We start from the raw sequence: 6,023 nt of genomic DNA, 5'->3' as shown, positions 1-6,023 counted from the left end.
TTGGTGTGTCTATTTTGGCATTTGTCTTGTTCTTCCTTGTGTTAGCATTGGTGGGGTGGGTATACATCTGCCTCCTGTTTAGACCCGGAGCCGGAGCTCATTCAGGGCACTAACTGTGTCTTTTTTGTATCTTCATATGTGCTTGTTGAAGAACCTAATATGTTTTTCATATGTGCTTAATATGTGCTTGTTGAAGAACCTCAAAGTTACCCAAAATCCTGTCACCTCAAAGTTATTGGAGTCCTTTACTTGCTATGGCCTACATATTTCACATCCCAGCCCATGAGTATCTTGCTTATTTACTTGCTTATTCATGTTCTGCTTTATAACATGAACTCAGAGGTGCCTGGGTGGCTCACTCAGCTGAGCATCCAACTTTGGCTCAGGTCATGATCTCCCTGCTCGTGGGTTCGAGCCCCACGTTGGACTCTGTGCTGACAGCTCAGAGCCTGAAGCCTGCTTCAGATTCTGTGTCTCCCTCTCTCTCTGCCCCTCCCCAAGTCACACTCTGTCTCTCTCTCTCGAATATAAATAAACTTAAAAAAAAACCACAACAAGAACGTGAACTCAAAGATGGGAACCTTGTCTATCTTGTTTACATGTGAGTCCCTAGTGCTTAACAGTGTCTCGTCTGAACAACTGGTCAAGTGATATTTGGGGGATGAATAAGTTCCAACTGGCTCTGACATCAGTGTCTTTGTGGGAGGAGTCTGACTCTGTCCAACTGAATTGCTCATCACTTTCCCACACCCCTCCTTCTCCATCATTTCTGCTTTCTGACTCTCTCAGTGCAGGTCTGACTTCTATATGCCCAGCAGCCAATTCTAGGTACATTTCTGTTCCATAGTTTTTTAACGTGGTGAGAACAGTGCTCTTACCAACACTTATATATTTCAAATGATATCACCTCAAAATCAATTACTTTTGTCTTTCATGTGGAACTTTAAAAAAAGCACATTCCCAGTAGTATTCACAATATTGAGAGATGTTTCACCTTGAACAGAATGAACTTCTAAAAGCTTTACTTTGATTGTCTGGATTAGATGAAAAAAAGTGAGTTGTTATTGGAATTAACAGATTTTTTCCCATCAACACATCTGATTACAATAATATAAAACTGGCATCATTTAATCATGTTTACCATTCTTCCCTTGGTGGTGGTTATCAGGTAAACAGCTATCACTTCACTCCTAGCATGTGTGCAAGAAAACTTGGAATTGACAAATGTATTGGCAGCGTTGTCCAGAAAAACACAACCAATCGATAGAAGATTATATATATTTATTTAAGAGTTGTATGATAAGGAGTTGGCTTGCATGGTTATGGAGCCTGGCAAGTCCAAAATCTTCACAGTTGATGTCTCAGGCTGGCAGGCTGCTGTAGAAACAGGAAGAGCTCATGGTCCATTTCAAATGCTTCCAGGCAGGGAGAATTCTCTCTTACTTGGGGAGAAGACAGCATTTTATTTTATTCAGGCCTTCAACTGATTGGATGAGGCTCACCCACATTAGGGAGAACAATCTACTTTATTTAGTCTGCTAATTCAAATATTAGTCTCATTCAAGAATGCTCTGACACACACCAGAGTAACATTTGACCAGGATTTAGACAGTGTTCTTAAAATCACTGATGACCTTGGAGGTAGATGCTGATGCTTCTGGAGCAGATCTGTGTCCTGCTTTTTATGTAGTCAGTGCTATCACCACGGTTCTCTGGGAAGATGGTAAATGCTGATAACCATTTTGTGCATGTTACAGTTTTATCGTTAACTTTATTGAAAAAAGATATTTACATTTCCATTACTCATGCAGTTTCTTTTTTGTTGAACTTATTGCTACTGAAGGTTTATTGTAAAATGAAAACGCCATAGCAAACACTAAAATAAATAGTTCTAGATTTATACTGCACAGAATGTGGAAAAGTTGCCGCAGCAAGGCTGCTCCCATTACTGTCTATGGGCCCTTGAGCAAGACCACTGCCTTCTAGCTTCTGCACATCATACCTCTCACCCTGACTTTCCCCACTGACCCGGGGGGCCTGGTGGCCTGTGGTTTCCTGCACCTTGCAGGGCACGGCACAACTGGTAAGAACAGAAACACTGAGTCTGTATCTTAGCACCACTCCAGAGGGGGAATTACTTTCCTTGGTGGCTTGTGTCTATGTGCATTTCAACGTCTAGAGGAGAGCTGCACGCGGTGTCCCTGAGATGGCTGCACTGAGTCAGGAAAGGATTGGGAAGGAGAGGCAGGTCAGCACTCATTGTCTTCCAGATGTATCCTGGAGTTGAAGTGAGAACTCACTGCACATGTGACTCCCACTCCAAGAGATGCAATTGTGGCAGAAGCCAGAAGTACAAGTGAAAGGGCACCAATCCTATCTTGGCTTCTTTTAAACCAATCATTTTTTTTTACAATGTTTTTATTTTGTTTTTGAGACAGAGAGAGAGAGAGAGAGAGAGAGAGAGAGAGAGAGAGAAAGCAGGAGAGGAGCAGAGAGAGACACACACAGAATCCAAAGCAGGCTCCAGGCTCTGAGCTGTCAGCACAGAGCACAATGTGGGGCTTGAACCCACAAACTGCAGGGGCATGACCTGAGCTGAATTCAGACGCTTAACTGACTGAGCTACCCAGGCGCCCCTTAAAGCAATTCTTAAGAAGAGTCCATTACACAATAACAAACTAGGCAGGGCACTAGGACAATATGGGTCAACAGTCACCATCCATGACAGAGCATTTGGTCACCCTACCTATAGGTGCTTTATCCTTGGGCTCTAAGGGATGCTCTGATCTCAACTCAGTTTTTAGGGTCGTTTCTCTGTTTGGAGTTTCCACATCTGTGTGGTGTCAGTGACCAGGACTTGCATGAGCGTGGGGGCAAGATGGGGATTCTGCCCTCCCGCAGACTTGGGGTCCTCCAAGAATTGCTGCCGAAGGCTGTTCAGTGATGCTTCCTAGGTGACTGGGAGGGAAGAGCTTCCCAATGGGACCACCCATTCTCTGTTCTTACCTTGATGTAGAAAGCCCAATTTTAACTCCTGGCCTATATGGGGCCTGAGGCCTCCACTCTTGTCCCCCCCCCCCTTAAATCCACTTGTTGTTGTGGCGTCTCTCCTCATTTCTGATCCTTGTGACTTCCCTGTCCCAGCCTCCTTCATAAGTGCAACTCAGCTACCCATGAAACAGACATGTACTGAAACCAGAACTTCTGTATGTTTGAGTAGGAGCTGAAGGGGGAGGATTGCTTAGGATGTCTCCTCCCTCTCAGACATCAAACCTCTAGGCCTCCTCTGCTTGTCCTTGAATAGAAGGCACCAAATGACTGTGGAAGTCAGATGGGCATAGGGGTGTTTGTCTCCCTGCTAATCGGAGACAACTTCGTAAAGGCAGAAACTTCTAGCACAAGGCTGAGCTCGTGGAAGATTCTATAGGAAAGGCCAGGGCAAGAGAGTTTTCTACCTCTGTCATATGGTAGAGGCTACAACTCTGCTTTTGGCCTTGGAAGGAAGGAGGATTGTTTTGTATCTGAGGAGTTTGATAAGATAGGTTCTCCATACCTCTTTGGGCAGAGGAAGTAAGTTCCAGGATTTTCTTAACATTTTCATTCATTCATTCATTCATTCTTCCTTAACTCTCAAAACATTTTTTAAAAGTGTATTTATTTATTTTGAGAGAGAGAGAGAATGTGGGGGAGGGGCAGAGAGAGAGGGAGAGAGAGAGAATTTCAAGCAGACTTCACACTGTTAGCATGGAGCCCGACTTGGGGCTTGAACCCATGAATGACAAGATCATGACCTGAGCTGAAACCAATGGCCGGATGCTTAACTGACACCCAGGTGTCCCACCCCCCAAATACTTTTTTAACATCTACACCTAATGTGTGGCTGAAATGCTAGCTGTGATGCCAACCCTTCAGGTTAAGGAGAAGAGCTGCCCCTGAGGGCAAAGGAGGGCCCTGCAGACTCACTGTGTGGACACAAGGCTCTAAGAACCACTTCTTCCCCCTTCACAGCCACTACAGGAAACTCTTATGGCTCCCATCTCTTTGCTATAGGCCTATTACTGGGAGGAGGACCCTTGGCCAATCTGTGGGTCCACCAATGGGGGTGGTGACTAGGGGCTCTCTTGGCAGGAGAGCTGGGGAAGGTCCAAGTCCAATGGGGGCAACAACACCAATAGAACCCTGTCAACAGCTCAGGGTCCGAGTGGCCAGAAACTGAAAAGGTTCAAAGCTTCAGGGGTCCTGAGGGTCGGTTGGGGCACTGGCAGGAAAAGGCTGGGACATTGGGTGTGGATGGGATGGTTGAACAACCCCCCTTGACTTGGGAGAAAGGCAAGGCAAGAGGGAGATATTAATCCTTTTATACTTGATTGACCCAGCCTAGTGTTGACCACTGCTTCCAGCGTCTTCTGGATACTCTAACAGTAGTCTCAGCAAAGCTTCTTCCCAGGCTGGCCAGGGTACCTGATTCTCTCCTGCTCCAGCACTGTCTCCAGCGTATGACCTGGAAGAGTGCCCATCTGCCTCTTCCCCCTCCCCCCAAACACACATACATACACACACATACACGCACACACACACATATTTTAAGCATACATACACCCACGCATGCACATGTGGGTATGCACGCACACACACATGCACAGACACACACACACACACACACACACACACACACACACACATCTCATCCACACAGGCTGCAGGAGTGTTTTGCAATTCTGGTCAGGCCTGGGCAGGATAAGATGGCAGCTCTCATATTTCCCTCTAGGTCATAGTGGTTTCAGTCACATAGTAGATGTGGATGTTTAAAAAAAATGTGAAATATGAGTACATGAATAAGTGAGTGAGTGAAGGGATGGAAATTTAAGAAGAACCTGGAACCTCCTTCCTCTGTCCAAAGAGGTCTGGGAAAGCTTACTGTATTTCTGATATAAGGCACACTCCCAGTGGCCTCAACGTAAGATGGAAAAGAGTGGGGCAGTGCTCCTTGTGAGGCGCCTTCTCAGCTGGGGCACACCTGTCTCCTGGACTTCTCTCAGAAGGTGCTCCAGGCCAGTGACATGCCTGCTCTGGGGCTCCCTCTCTCTACCTGAATCCAGCTTGACCTCCAAGAACAGGCTGACTGCATGGAAACACATGGAGCCAGTCACACTTTGGATGGCAAGACCCAGAAGGCAGCAGTGGCAATGGTGAGATGATGGGTGTGATCCACTGTGGCCCATCCCATCATCAACAAATAAATGGGGCAGACCACAGAGGTGGGAGAGCAGACCGCTGGCCTGGGAAGAATCAGTGAGTGGTAATGTCTCTTCTGTCTTAATCCTGGGGGCCACAGTCCCCTGTCAGTTACACAGCTGTGATAAGCTGACTACTACAGGATTTGTGCCACTGTGTGGATGAGGCATGAGGCTGTAGGGGAAGCAGCACAGAAATAAGAATCCAGGTACCCGAGTTCTAGTCGTGATTCTCTCATTGCATCTTGTGTGACTTTGAGATAGGTACTTGACTTCTTTGAACCTTGAGCTCCTTGAAAAATGAGTATAGCCAACCTTGCTTCATCTCTCTTCTAGGGGAGATGGGACCTCCCAGGGTTAGAATGAGAGAGAGACTTTAGACACCAGCCAGCAGCAATGCCCTCACCTGACACAGAGAGCTGAGGTCCATAGACAGAAGGGACATGGGCAAGGTCACACAGCAGACCAGAGGCAGAGCTGTGCTCCCAACCAGGTTTCTGGCCTCTCGGGCAGCGCTGGTTCCCCTGCCTCAGTCTAAGCAATGTAGGTCCTCACAAAAGGAAGAGTTTTCTATAGGCTCTAGGCAGCTCTAGGTCTTCTAGCAGGGAGACCAGCACATGAATTAACAGGCTGCAGGAGGTCAATCCTATTGTACAAATTGCAGAAAGGAAACAGAATCCCAGGACCTGTTCCCACACTAGCCAGAGAACCACTTTGTTAGCTGGAAGTCTTTCCTGGTGTCTGGTGTCACCCTCACCCTTATCCATTTAAACCCACTGGTGGTAGTTC

The sequence above is a fragment of the Felis catus genome, chromosome B1 (genome assembly GCF_018350175.1).
Source record: "Felis catus isolate Fca126 chromosome B1, F.catus_Fca126_mat1.0, whole genome shotgun sequence".
In the NCBI taxonomy this organism is placed as follows: Eukaryota; Metazoa; Chordata; class Mammalia; order Carnivora; family Felidae; genus Felis; species Felis catus.
This window is presented reverse-complemented; position numbering follows the sequence as displayed.